The sequence below is a fragment of the Zingiber officinale genome, chromosome 2A, assembly GCF_018446385.1.
Source record: "Zingiber officinale cultivar Zhangliang chromosome 2A, Zo_v1.1, whole genome shotgun sequence".
Taxonomy (NCBI): domain Eukaryota; kingdom Viridiplantae; phylum Streptophyta; class Magnoliopsida; order Zingiberales; family Zingiberaceae; genus Zingiber; species Zingiber officinale.
In genome coordinates, this window is record NC_055988.1 from 104,680,801 (window position 1) to 104,696,624 (window position 15,824).

Genomic DNA, 15,824 nt, shown 5'->3' on the forward strand with positions numbered 1-15,824 from the left:
ATCCACTTAGATTTTTCAATATTTGAATTCACTCACCAGGATTTTTCACTACCTAACTTCATTCACTAGGATTTTCCCACCTGACTTCACTCACCAGGGTTTCCTCACTGCCTAACTTCACTCACTAGGGCTTCTTAATTGCATGGCTTCACTCACCAAGACTTTATCAACTATCTGACTTCACTTACTAGGACTTTCCAACTGTCTGACTTTACATATCAAGACTTTGTCACTGTCTGACTTCACTTACCATGACTTTCCAACTGTCTAGCTTCACTCACTAAAATTTTCTCACACCAAGTGTCTGGTCAACTTTAACTCACTTGATTTTTTTTCTTCTGCCAACCATCACGTAGGTCTTGCCCTTATCTAACCTATGATTAGGACTTTCCCAGTCAAGTATCCAGTCAACCTTGACTTACTTGATTACTCTCTCATATCAAACTAATCAATCTTTGACTAGTAGAAAATTGTACTAACAATCTCCCAAATAGACAATTATACCTATATTTCTATATATTGCCAAATATCAAAACTTAAACTTAGTCAAACTGATTAATTAAGAACAATTGCACCAACATACAACACTAATTTGTTTGTTTTTAAAATAATTTGTTTGTGAGAAGTATTTTTAAGATAAAATAGAACAATTTTGGTGTTTGAATATAGTAGTAAAATATATTTTATCTGTTTATTCATTTTCCATTTAATTAAAAAATGAATTCTTCGTGCAATATACAAAATTTTAGGCATTTTACCAATAGACGCGTGCATGTTTTGAGAATTACGAAATTGTGAATCAGCTTGTTTTTTTTATCAAGGGGCATTTCTTTTTTCAAAATACCCTTCTCATCAATTTTAGTTCCAAATTAAAGTAAAATTTGAAATTTTTTTAACCTAAAATTGAACCGAATCCAGAAGATTTTTTAAAAATTATTTTATTGAGAATTTTGTTGGTGTAATATGCCTGGGTCAGGTTGACTAAATTTGAGTTAGCTCAAGCTTGAGTAATGATGTTTGAGTTTCGATGTTTGATAATACTTTCGGTTGGGAAGATTGTTGATACAATTCCCCTCTGGTCAAGAACTGACCAGTTGGATGTGAAAAAAAGTCAAGTAGGTCAAAGAATTGACCGTATACTTGACTAGAAAAGTCCTAACTAGAGCTTAGGAAAGTGAAAAGTCCTGGTGAATGAAATCAGGCAGGTGAAAATATCGGTGAGTGAATCCAAGCAGTGGAAAAGTCCTAGTGAGTGAATCCAAGTAGATGGAAAGTTCTGGTAAGTGAAGCCGGGCAGGTGAAAGTCCTGGTGAGTGAAGCCAGACAGATGGAAGGTTTTGGTGAGTGAAGCTAGGCAGATGAAAAGTCCTAGTGAGTGAAGCTAGGCACATGGAAAGACCTGGTGAGTGAAACCAGGCACGTGGAGATCCAGGTGGGTCAAGGTTGACCAGACACCTGGTGTTGGGAAGCCCAAGTAGGTCAAAGGATTGACCGAATACTTGGCATGAGGAAATCCAGATGGGTCAAGGGTGATCGGACATCTGGTGGAAGTCTAAGTGGGTCATGGAGGATCGAACATTTGGCACAAGTCGGTAAGTCCAAGTGGGTTATGGAGGATCGGACACTTGACACAAAATGGTAAGTCCGAGTGGGTTAAGGTTAAGATTGTAATACCCCGGTTATGAGATTTTGGTTAAGTATGACTTAAAAGGTTAGATGGTATCATCCATATCACCAAGGTGCATCTTTCTTTTCGGAAGTCCAAACTTAAGAACTTCAAAGTTAAGTGTGCTTGGCTTGGAGAAATCTAAGGATGGGTGACCTCCTGGAAAGTTTTCCAGGGTGCGTGCGAGCAAGGACAAAGTATGCTGAAAGGATCTCCGGTGGTCTGTGGAGCTAGTCGTCAACCCAATGGCCAATTCTGGTGGCATTCCCGATTCGATTCGGGCGGGGCCCGCCCGGGCCGGGGCGTTATAGATGGTATCAGAACGACCTTGCGACCGTGAGTGCGCCTGTGGCAGGAGCACCCAGGGCACCACCTAGCGAGGGAGATTCTGGGATTTGTCTGTGGTGTGATTCGTGGTTACACAACGAGGACGTTGTGTCTTTAGGTGGGGGTGATTTTAATACCCCGGTTCTGAGATTCTGGTTAAGTATGACTTAAAAGGTCAGATGGTACCATCCATATCACAAAGGTACACCTTCCTTTTCAGAATCCAAAACTTAAGAACTCCAAAGTTAAGCGTGCTTGGCTTGGAGAAATCTGAGAATGAGTGACCTCCTGGGAAGTTTTCCAAGGTGCGTGCGAGTCAGGACAAAGCACGTTGAAAGGATCTCTGGTGGTCTGTGGAGCTAGTCGTCAACCCGATGGCCAATTCTAGTGGCGTTCCTAGTTCGGTCCGAGTGGGGCCCGCCTGGCCAGGGGCGTTACAAAGTGGGTTATGGAGGACCGGACACTTGGCGTGAGATGGTAAGTCCGAGTGGGTCAAGGTTAACCAGACACTTGGCACGAGGAGACAAGTCCAAGTAGGTTAAAGGGTTGACCGGACACTTAGTGAGGAGTCCCAACAGGTCAAGGTTGACCGGATGTTAGGCATGAAGAGTTCCAACAGGTCACAGTTGATCGGATGTTGGATATGGTGACCCTAGACTTGGTTTAAGTAAGTCAAGGAGAGACTAATCGATCAATCGATCGATCAATCGATCAGCTGATCGATCAATCGATCAGCCGATCGATTGGCACAGTGTTGTGACAAACAACATCCCAATCGATCAGCTGATCGATTCAGAAGAAATGTCGCGAGCACAGAATAGTCCCCAATCGATCAACTGATCGATTGGGCACCTCCAATCGATCAGGCGATTAATTGGAGGTTGTTTCTCGCGCGTGGACGTGAGGAAGGCTGAATCGATCAGCTGATCGATTCAAGCCTTCCCAATCGATCAGCCGATCGATTGGGAAACGACTGTTGCATAGGATGCAAGTTTTGGACGATCGAGATTGCTGGGATCTGACGTAGCAATCGATTGGGAGGAGCCTCAATCGATTGGAAGCCCTAGAAGTGAAAATATAAAGGCGACGAAGCATTCAAACACTGCAACTCTTCTCTCAATCTTCACACGTTCTTCCTCAACATTCACCGTTATTTCTTGGAAGCTCTTGGAGACAAGTGCAGGTGTACTTCCAAGGTTCAAGAAGCATCAACAAGCAACAAGTGAGCAAGAAGAAAGTTTCTATTTTTATTCTTGTATTTTTCTTCTTGTGTGTGTTGTATTTGTTGTGTGAGTGTTGTACGAGATTTCTCCACCTCCGGTAGTTACCGAGAAGGAATGTTTTTATTAGTGGGGTGAGCGTTGTGTGTGGATCCTTGGATTAGTCACCTCTTCTTGAGGTGGGCAAGTAAATCCTAGTGTTAGCGTCGTGAGTTGTGTTTCGTGTTCATTCTGCTGCATATCATCATCACGAAATAAGACAATAAAACGCGACGAGCTATTCACCCCAGCACTAACCCACCCTAATAAATTTTACAAAAGACACTGATGATCTCAAATTAGTATTATTCATTTTAAATGACCTTCTTAATTTATTTATATATATTTTTAAATAAATCAAAGTTTTTTAAGTTATTAATAAATTTTGATAAAAATTATTAATGATCCTAAAAAGCTCAATTTTATTTTACATTTAGCTATATTTTAATTTTCAATTGAAACCTTACAAAATTTAAAATTAAAAGAATGTTAAAAAAATAAAAATTCTTTTTTAATTTTCTATTTTGGTAATATCTAATTACAAAGAAAAAAAAGAAAAGTGAAACAAAATTTTAAAAAGAAAAAAAAATTGAAAAAGAATCAGTTATTTCATATAAAAAAATATTAATAACAATTTATATTAAAGAGATTTAATTCAATAGGTTCTTACTATGAGTCTAATCATACCCAAAAACTTTCGAGAGTGATGACCTAGGCATGAAGAAATTATTTAAAAATTTATTTAATATTTATTTTTGACATTGTATCATATCTGAAGATTGACAGACATCTTGATTCAATTTTGGACAACATCAATAACTTTCTTATATTCTCTTAATCTTGTCCATATTAAAATTTTAGAATTCTAAAAGCATTTATGTCATTAATGAATTTTGAGCAAAGCTTTTTAATTGACCTAGATAAATCAGATTGAGTCAAAATCATATATAATACATTCCTTTCACTCACTTAAATCCCACCGTATCAAAAACCTCTTGACTCATGGCCTCATCAGTCTAGAGAGACTATTTAAAAAAATCCATTCTTTTTTATTTTGACACAATATTATATCTAAATTAGATACCTCTAGATTTGTTTAGGACAACATCAATATCTTCCTTACACTCTCATGATCTTGATCATTATAAAATTTTAGGATTTCAGAAATATTCACATCACTGATGAATCTAAATAATGAAATTCAATTTAAACCTTATTCCTTCCATTTTCTTGAGTCTCACCCTACTCAAAAAATTTTAACTCATGACTTGTTTTAAAAACTTAACTTTCTTATTGTTTATTTCTTAAATACTTCTAAAAACCTTAAAACTTTAGCATAAATAAGATTATAATAGTATAAGGAAGCTATTAGCATTATTTTAGAGTGAATTAGAGGTGTTTAGGTTTAGATATAATTAGGGACGGAGTTAAAGATTTCATATTGGGAGAGGGACTCGAAAAGTGTGTGTTTATGTCGAAGGGTGATTATGTTATTTTTTTATTGACCCTTTCTTTTTGCGCTCGTACACCCTTTACACCCTAGATATAATATTGTGTTAAAAGTAAGAAGTGTGAATTCTTAAAATAATTTATATAGGATGAATTATGAGTGAAGAGTTTTTTTAATTATTATTATGATGAGACTAGTGGAAGGATCAAACTTAGCTCATCTTCCACTTTGGAGTACCTTGAAGCTGCTTTAGTAGTCAAAGCATCTCTAAAGTGAGTTTTTTTTTCCTTTTTATTAGGTTTGTTTCACTTTTTTTTCTTTGTAATTAGATATTAAAAAATAAAATAAAATTTATTTTTATAATAAAGAGGTCATTTAATATTAATTTGATATGTACTTTTTTTTTTAATGAAATCCCTTAATCAAATAACTATATTTTATTTTATTTTATTTTCTATTTTCTTATTTCTCTTTTTTTTTCCTTTTTAAATTTTGATTTAGTCCGATTCACATTAAGTAAAAAAAACTAATATTTCACTTTATTTTGGGATTGAAATACACGAAAAGGATATTTTAAAAAGAGTAATGATGCTCATAACGACTTCTCTCAGTGAATTCACTGAGCGACTTAAGTGGCAGCTGATGTGGTCAAGTCCAACTCAGAAAAAAAATCACAGACTTGGCCTTTCGTAATAATCTTCCCCTTTCGCAACTGTGCCCTAACTTTCCTCCTCCTCCGTTTTTTCTCCTCCGTGCCCTAACTCTCCTCCTCTTCCTCCGTTTTGTCGCGACCTCTCCTCCCATGCCCTAACTCTACTCCTCCTCCTCCGTTTTTTCTCCTCCGTGCCCTAACTCTACTCCTCCTCCTCCTCCATTTTGTCGCGACCACTCCTCCTGTGCCCTAACTCTATTTTGTGGTGGTATGTGAAATCAGGCGTTCAAGATGTTAGTTAGAGCCCTAGAGCCAATCATATGATGATTGTTGTATGGACTCATTGTATCATATTCCTATGTATATAAAGGCATTTGTTTTGGTTATTATACTTACTTGTATTGGTGTCAAATAACTAAATATAATAGCGTCCTTGAATAGAAGGTTCTTATCTATATCAATCGATTGATTGAATCGATAGTGAGATGATATAGAGAACACTACTCTTAATCATTCCTAGTCAAGTATTAACATTCAGGGACAATGTTAATGCGACGAGACTAGCATATAGGTCAACTCGATGACTTGATCTCACAGGTCATGGATATAGAGATATCAAGTTGACACATGAGTATGCATTGGAGAATGTATACTAAATGACCCGCCATGAGAAAGTATCATGGATCGTTATATGAGTGTCATATACTTTCTCATGTGGCTATTAGTATGACTATTAGTCCTTGGACCTGAAGTCACCATGGATCCCTACATAAGAAGTTGCATACTTTGGCTTCGTCAAACATCACCTGTAAATGGGTGGACTATAAAGGTGATTACTGGGTATGTAACAAATTATGCGGAGGGATGTGAGTGATGTAGATGGGATCTATCCCTCCTATATAACGGGAGTGACATTGTTATTCTTGATAGAGTGAGACCACTAAGTGCATGGTTATGCCCAAATGAGTCAATATGAGATATTGAGCTCATTTGATTATAGTGAGTCTACTTGGAGTTCAAGATTTAGATTGATCAGAGGATGACACCGTCTATGCCTCAAATTGATCAATCTAGATGTCAAGAATAGAAGGACATTATCATATATTGTGAAGAGTCACAATTAGTAATCACAAGGTGATGTTGGATCTCAACATTCTTGTAACTTGGGTAGTAATGATGTGTTGCTAGATACCGCTCATTACTTATGCTTCTAAATGAGTTTAGGAGTATTGCCAACGTTACAAGAACCTATAGGGTCACACACAAAGGACAATTAGATGAAGATTAGGTTCATATGATGAACCAAGAGGATTAGGTTCATGTGATGAACTAAATTGGATTAAGAGTAATCCTAATTAAACTAATTGAGTTGGACTCAATTTGGTTCGTGTGTTAAATGAGTCTAATTAGATTTGGATTCATTGAGTCAATTTAATTCAATGGATATAGATTCATTAAATTAAATTGGTATGAATCAAATGGTTAGATTTGATCAACCATGGGAGAGAAGAGGTCAAGTTTGACTTGACTTGAGAAGGGAAGATGAAAGGTCAAGTTTGACTTTACCAATGCCACCTCATTTGTGAGTTGGCATAGAGTGGGCCAATGATGATGTTCCACATCATCAAGGATAGTACATGTGTGTGCCACCTCATGAGGGAGATCAAGAGTTGTGACTCTTGGTATTCCATGGAGTTTAAAACTCCTCATGAAGTGGCCGACCACATTATTGTGTGAGTTACAATTTTTGTGCTCATTGACTCCTTCTTCTTCCTCCTCTCATCTTCTTCTCTCCCTCTCCTCCACCTTGGCCGAAACCTTCAAGAGTGCTAGCACACTCTAAGGTTTCTTCTCCATCTTTTTGTTCATGTGGATACACATAGAGGGGTGTTCACTTGACACCCTTGAGATTCGTCGAATCTTGGACGAGCGGGATAAGCGAAGGGCTTCGCATCAAAGGTATAAACTCCTTAACATGTAGATCAAGTGTAGATCTAGGTTAGAAAACAAGTACATGAAATTTTGTTCTTTTAATCTTCGCACGGATCCGGTGGCATGGGACTTCGGGGTTTCCGCAACGCAAAAAATGATTTTTACGGCTCGAAAGTCCCAACACAAGAAGCACATGCTGGAGAAGGACCTCAAAGAGTACATCAGGGAGGAGGTCGATTTTGAGTACGGACAGACTTGGCACTACATTGTCGGTTGCAATTTCAGCAACCCACTTTTTTCTTTTCATCTCTGCACTTTACCGATCCTTATGTAGATATGAAATGAAACAACCTCAATGTTCATGCTCATATGTGGATTTTTTTTGTTGAATTTTGTTTCTGATTCTAATCAATCAAGGCATGTTGCTATTATTACTTTCCGGCAAGTATTTCTTTCTTTGCCTTATAACTTTTCATTGCTCAGCTTATCTAATGTAGAATCTTTGTGTGAAAGCCCTTGACTTATTGTTGTTTGTAAATTAGTTGTATGCTTGTAATTAGTATATTATTTGCAAATTATATGAATCGGGTGAAGAATTGAAGGTCATTTAGGTCTGTATACTTTTTGTAGCTTTGTTTTGTCTTAGAGGGACTTTGTTTCATGTTTTTTTATTCTGTCTTTGTTTTCTATTTAATTTTGGTCCTGTAATTTTTTTAAAAATAAATGTAGGTGAAGAAAGTGTCACGGAAGCAGAAAAAATTGATTTAATTGAGATAAAGGATAACAATGATCCTACGGACCAAGACCCATCTCCATCTAGTGTAAATGAAGTCAAGATTCCTGAGATTGGAATGACATTTTCATCTGAAGAAGAAGTTCATACTTTTTATAATTTCTATGCTCAGAATGTTGGTTTCAGTATTTACAAATTAGGTGGTAGAAATGGAGATGATGGAAAGCAAAAATATTTCTCTATTGGATGTGCCAAAAATGGTGAGAAAGTATCTCAAGCAAAAAATATTTTATACCTTCGACCTTCTACTAAGACGAATTGCAAAGCTAAGATTAATGTTGCTATTCGAAATGATGGGAACTTTGTGATAACTAGTCTATGTCATGAACATAATCATATCTTGAGCCTTGGAAAGTCACGACATTTTAGATGTAATAAAGTATTGAATTCAGCTATAAAGAGAAAATTAGAGCTAAATGATTAAGCTGGAATAACTTTAAGCAAAAGTTTTTAATCATTTGTAGTTGAGGCTGGAGGCTATGAGAATTTGACATTTGATAAGAGAAAGTGTAGGAATTATATCTCAGAAGTTAGAAGGTTGAGGTTAGGGGATGGAGATGTTGAAGCTTTGAGTAATTATTTTTGTCGCATGCAAAGTAGGAACTCAAACTTTTTTTATGTGCTTGATTTAGATGGGGAATCTCGAATAAGAAATATTTTTTGGGTAGATGCAAGATGTAGAGCTGCGTATGAATACTTTTTTGATGTTGTGACTTTTGATACTGTTGGTGCAATCGACCCCTAGGGTTTCGATGTTTGACAATATGACCAAGGGTTGACCCAAACAGGACCTGATGTTTGGGAGAGAGAAGTCTAGTCAGGACTAGATGACTAACAAAGGTAAGTCCTAACCAAAAGTTAGGCAAAGTGGAAGTCCCGGTGAGTGAAGCTGGACCCTAGTAAGTGAAGCTAGGTGGTGGAAGTCCTGGTGAGTGAAGCCGGACCCTAGTGAGTGAAGCTAGGTGGTGGAAGTTCAGGTGAGTGAAGTCGGGCCCTAGTGAGTGAAGCTAGGTGATGGAAGTCCCGGTGAGTGAAGTCGGGCCCTAGTGAGTGAAGCTAGGTGGACAAAGTCCTGGTGAGTGAAGCCAGACCCTAGTGAGTGAAGCTTGGTGGAGGAAGTTCTGGTGAGTGAAGCCAGGCAATGGAAGTCCTAGTGAGTGAAGCTAGGTCACCCTATGAGGTAACCCTAGGTTATACTTGATATATGCTAATACTGTGCTAACTCAGTATTGCAGGGAAGCTAAGCTAGGTCGACGGGCTGACCAGGTAGCTGACACGAAGTCCAGATGGGTCGAAGGGCTGATCGGACGTCTGCAGGTAAGTGAAGGTAAGTCACTGGAGGGAAGTGATTGTGAGGACGTGTTCCCGAGAAGGGAACTTAGGCGCCAATTCGACTTAGAATCATTTCGGAACTCTAAGTCGAGATCTTGATTAGATTCCGGTCTCGGAGAGACGGAATCTAATTAATACTCTACTTGTTAAACTTGAACTGTGCTAACACTTTGTTTTGCAGGATATATGTATTATATATTTATCTCCAGACTAACATTTTCTTGTAGGAAGGAAGCTACTGGAAAACTGGGGTCTGGGCGCCCGGGAGGTGCCCAGGCGTCCGGAGGCAAAAACTTATCCTCAGTGTCATTTCGCCGCATGGAGCTCACTGATTGGTCCGGCTACGTCACAACCAGGGTGTCTTGAAGGTTCCGGGCGCCCCGAACCTCCTTTATAAGGAGGGTCAAGGCTAGAGCCAGTACAACAACTCAGAATTTGCTCTCCTGTGCTCCTGCGACGTTGCGAAGCTACTCCGACCACACGTTGTTCTGTTGTTTTCTTTCTTTTGTCGGTATTGCTTTCCTATTAGCATTCCTGTAATTTAGTTTATAATCAAATATTCGAATTGCTAGTGGATTGTCCATCGAAAGCACCCTTACGTGTGAGCCTTGGAGTAGGAGTCGACAAAGGCTCTGAACCAAGTAAAAAATGACTCTTGTTAGCATTTGTTGGAACCTTTGTGCCCGGTAGAGGGGGGGGGTGAATAGCGGTTCGTCACGCGCTTGCATTGTTTGCTTCATCTTGATGGTTTACAGTGGAATACAACTGGAAGACAAACTATACAATGCTAACAAGTAGGATTTACTTGGTATCCACCTCAAGAAGAGGTGACTAATCCAAGAATCCACACATCGACTCACTCCTCCACTATGAAATACTCCTTCTCCGTCGCAGCCGGAGGCGGAAAAGCCTCGTATAAACCCAAACACACAAATACAACTCACACAAGAAGAGAAATACAAAAATACAAGTGAAAACACACTCTTCTTGCTTACTTGCTGTGTGTTGTTGTTGCCTCTTGAATCTTGGAGATGCACTCCAAGAACTCTCAAGAACTAGCAAGAAACTCGGAGGAAATCGCTGGTGAAGATCGCAGAAAACCGCAGGAAGAAATCGCAAAGATCTACGGGGAAAACGCTTCGCCAAGGCTTTAAACAGTGCTCCCAATCGATCCAATCCATCCCTAATCGATTGCCACATCAGCACCGCTCCATCGTAGCCGTCCATCACTTGCATCCTTCCCAACGGTCGAATACCAATCGATCGACCGATCAATTGGGAACATCTGAATCGATCGGTGGATCGATTCAGAAGCTTTCTGTGTTCTCGCGATCGCGTGAGAACTCCCCTGCCCAATCGATCGACCGATCGATTGGCATCTCCCAATCGATCGCCCGATCGATTGGGAAAGCTTCTGTGCTTGCGATTTCACATCCCAATCGATCGACCGATCGATTGGGTCTTCCCATAATCGCAGCACACTCCAATCGATCCACTGATCAATTGGACTCTGGTTCAATCAATCGCCCGATCGATTCACCAGCCTGGACTTGACTCAAACTCAAGTCCAAATTTCCAAACCCAACTCCTGGTCAACCGTGACCTGTTGGGTCTCCATGCCTAGCATTTGACCACACCCGACCAACCTCGAACTAGCCTTCTAGCCTCCTCCATCAGCCTTGTGTCCCTCGGATGTCTCCCATCATTTACGCCTTGCCTTCAGGAGCTTCCTTCGGCCTCATCCTAGTTTTCGGATTATACCACCACACTCGACCAACCTCGAACTAGGCTTCTAGCCTCCTCCATCAGCCTTGCATCCCTCGGATATCTCCCTATCCTTCACGCCTTGCCTTCAAGAACTTTCTTCGACCTCATCCTAGTTGTCAAGTTCTCCTTGCCAAGTCACACTAGGACTTACCTTGCCAAGACCACATGCTTGGACTTACAACCTTTGCTAAGATCACACTTGGACTTTCCACTTGCCTAGCTCCTCACCAGGACTTTCTCCTTTGCCAAGATCACACTTGGACTTCAACTGCCTGACATCCGGTTAGGACTTTCTCAGTCAAGTCTCCTGTCAACCTTGACCTACTTGACTTGTATTCTCATCAACTTGGTCAACCCTTTGACCATCTCCATAACCGGACGATTACTCCAGCAATCTCTTTATATTGTCAAACATCAAAACTCAAATCCCAACTCAAGTTTGACTCAACTCAAGTTTAGTCAAACTAGTCAAATTTGACCTAGGGAAATTGCCCCAACAACATTGCTTTATTCTTTTGTATTTACTTTTCCGCTGTGTACTTTCGACAAGTTTTAAATCGATATTCACCCCCCTCTATTGAACTCATCGATCCAACAAGTGGTATCAAAGTAGGTACAGCTCTGATTTGGTGCAACCACCAATCAGGCAAAGTGGTATCAGAGTAGTACATCTTTTGTTTTTTCCCTCCAAAAATATTTTTGAAAAATTCATTTTTATTTTTTCACCATTGGTTAATATTAATAAAATATCGCATTTACCAAAATTTGTAATAATATTTTTTTAAATATTTTATTATTAAATTTTTTTACGCATATTTCTTTTCCTCCAGCACTGCTAATGCAAGACCAAGTCTTGGGATCTTTCTTTTGTTTCCTTGTGTGCAAGACTAATGTCTCTTCTGGATGGACGGAGTGTCGACGAACCACCTCCATATGAGATATACGAAAGACATGAATTCAATCTGTGGAGGATGCAGATGGAAACCATTATTCTTATGAATGACCTCGATGGTGGCATGGCACTGAGAAGACCAACACAAAACTCAGAAGCAAACCAAAAAGTAATATAGTTAGTTTCGGATTTATTACCTAGCGAAGTTACTTGTAGGATAGGGAAGGTCAAGGATGCTCATGAGTTTTGGACCTATTTGACCAAGCTTCACGAGGAACCGTTGGAGTTAGACGATCAAGTCACAATCGAATCCGAGCTCGAATCAGAGTCCGAATCCCCAAAGTCATCCTCAGAATCAGACCAAACTAGCTTTATGGCTTTAATGACACAAGAGGAGGTAGGAGGATTTGAATTAGAATTCGAATTGGAGATGACGATGGACAAAGAGGAGAATTCGAAAGAGGATTCTAAAGGTAAAATTGTGAATTCAAAATTTAAATATCATTTAATATGTTTTGAATGCAATGAAATAGGGCACTATAAAAGTAAGTGCCCCACCTATAAGACTTGAACCACACAACTAGAGGTAAAGGAGAAGTCGACCCCTAAAGTTCAAAAAGGGAAGGAACATATCCAATGCTTCAATTGCAAAAAGATGGGTCACTACAAACCTCAATGCTCAGAAAGAAGACCCAAGAATCCAAGGAGAGCAAAGGTTAGTAAGTTTACAATACATGACAATCCAATTTTTTCTACACATGTTGATAAATTAGATAATCATCATTGCTTTAGTTTGGATTTACCTCAACAATTAGATATGCATGCTCAATCAAATATATTAACTAATAAAAATCTAAACAATAATTTAGAAAACAATTCGTTGATATGTAAAATTTCATATTCAAGGTTCAGGAACTTAGAAAAACAAATCAATCTTTTGAAAAATAAAATTCATAAACAAGAAAAGATAATTACCAAATTATTAAATCTAGACTTGAATTACAAGTCTAAGCCAAATTTTAAACCAAGATATAATCAAGTATCTTTTGATTATGAAATGAATCAACAAATATAATTCAAACAATTCGATTAATTCAAAATTAAAAACTTACATTTAAAATTATAAATTAAACATTAAATCTTAACCAAAACTAAAACCTAAATCGGGCCAATAATTCAGGGGAGGCTCCAGAATAGTTGGCACCTCCAAAATTAACCTATCCGACGGGGTAACTCAAACTAACCTATTCGGCAGGGTAATTAAGACTAGTTAGAAAGGAACAAAGTTTAACTTGACCTATAGTACTGATGAAATTTTGGATGATAGTACGTTAGGGAAGCTTAGTCTATCCATGTCTAGGAAGATATGACTTCGACCTAGTGCATTTTGGCTAAGTGGAACTAATCGAAGCTACCCTTTATGGATCCTAACCAGTTAGACCAAGGTTTTGTATTAAGTTCAGTGGATAGGACTATTTGGAAAACCTCGAAGGCATGGTTACTCTAATGATGTCCAAGTGACTCACCATAGCTCAGAAGTTTATCCGAAGAATGTCTATTTGCTGAGCTCAAAGCTAAACCTGAATCTAACACAAAGTTAAACCAAACCCTAAAATTGAACCTAATTTATCTCACAAAATTATAGGATTCCCTGATTGAAAACGAAGATTGGGTGAGATGACTAAGAACTCAATTAAATAAAATCAAAATTAAAATTAAATTTAAATTAAAATAAAAATAAAAATAAAAATAATTTAAATCAAAATTAAATTAAATTAAATTAAAATCAAAATTAAAATTATTTAAATTAAAATTAAAATTATTTAAATTAAAATTAAATTAAATTAAAATTATTTAAATTAAAATTAAATTATATTAAAATCAAATTAAATTAAATCAAAATTAAAATTATTTAAATTAAAATTTATTTAAATTAAAATTAAAATTATTTAAATTTAGATTAAAATAAAATTAAATTAAAATCAAAATTAAAATTATTTAAATTAAAATTAAATTAAATTAAAATTAAATTAAACAAAAAAAATCATTTTAAAAAAACTTTAAAAGTTATTTAAAACACTCTTTTAAAAACAAAAAAAACTTTAAAAATTCTTTAAAAAATTCTTTTAAAAAATCTTTTAAAATTCTCTTAAAAATTCTTTAAAAATAATTTTAAAAATTCTTTAAAAATAATTTTAAAAATTCTTTAAAAATAATTTTAAAAATTCTTTAAAAATAATTTTAAAAATTCTTTAAAATTTATTCTAAAATTTCTTTAAAAATAATTTTAAAAATTCTTTAAAAATTATTTTAAAAATTATTTAAAAAAATTATTTTAAAAAATTATTGTAAAATTCATTAAAAATTATTTAAAAAATTCTTTTAAAATTATTTAAAAAACTCTTTTAAAAATTATCTTAATAATTTTTTAAAAAATTTCTTTAAAAATTATTTAAAAAATTCTTTAAAAATAATTTTAAAAATTATTTTGACAATTCTTTTAAAAATTATTTAAAAATTATTTTAAAAATCATTTAAAATTATTTCAAAATTCTTTAAAAAATATTTTAAAAATTCTTTAAAAATTATTTAAAAAACTGTTTAAAATTATTTCAAAAATGCTTTAAAAATTATTTTAAAAATCTTTAAAAATTCTTAAAAAATTCTTTAAAAATTATTTACAAAATTCTTTAAAAATTATTTTAAAAATCATTTAAAATTATTTCAAAAATTCTTTAAAAATTATTTTAAAAGGGGGATTATGTTGGTGCAATCGACCTCTAAGGTTTTAATGTCAGACAAATATGTTTAAGTATGTTTAAGTATAGAGCTTGATCTAGGGAAGTTCTAGTTGTAGGCTAGGCAAGGGAAGTCCTAGTTGGAGGTTAGGCAAGGGAAGTCCTAGTTGGAGGCTAGGCAAGGGAAGTCCTGGTTGGGGGCTAGGCAAGAGAAATCTTAGTATATCGTGGATGCTAGGTGGATAGGTCTGGAGGACTTGATCCCTGGGTAGCCGAATACTGAGTCTTGGTGAGTGAAGCCAAGTGGAGAAAATCCTAAGGGGTGGTAACCTTAGGTTCTGGTGAGTGAAGCCAGATGAAGTAAATCCTAGGGGGTGGTAACCTTAGGTAACGAGAAGTCTTGGAGGAGTGAACTCCAAGCAAGGTTGATCGGATGATTTCCGGTCGATCGCGCGCGGTCGACCGGACCAGTGGATCTCGGTAAATCTAGGTTTAGGTTTACCATTGTATTCTGTATTACTATTATTGCTGTTGGCTAATGTAGTATTGCAGGAAAAGTCTTAGTAGATCGGGCGATCAGACACTGAGCTGGCAAAAGTCCAAAATAGGTCTGGAGGACCAATGTTGGGCAGGTAAGTTGAGGTATGCAACTGGAGGAGCGACAGTGAGGTCGGGTTCCTAAAGGGAACAACCTTAGGTCGCTGATCCAACTGAAGAAACCGGGAAGGTTTCCAAGTTGAGATCAAGACAGTTCTACTGTCTTTTAATATTACTCTTGCATTATACTGTTACGGTGCCAATCTCTGTTTTGCAGGATGTTTTGCCTAACACGGTCCTGCAGGTACCGCACGATCGATCGACTGAACCAGCCAAGTTTAGTTCAGTATTCAGATCGAACCAAAACAGAGTCCGAGCCCGATCAAAGCTTGATCGGTCGACCGAACAGTAAGATCGGTCGACCGAACCATGGTGACTCAGCACAGAACAGATCATCAGCATCGATCAACAGAAAAAGG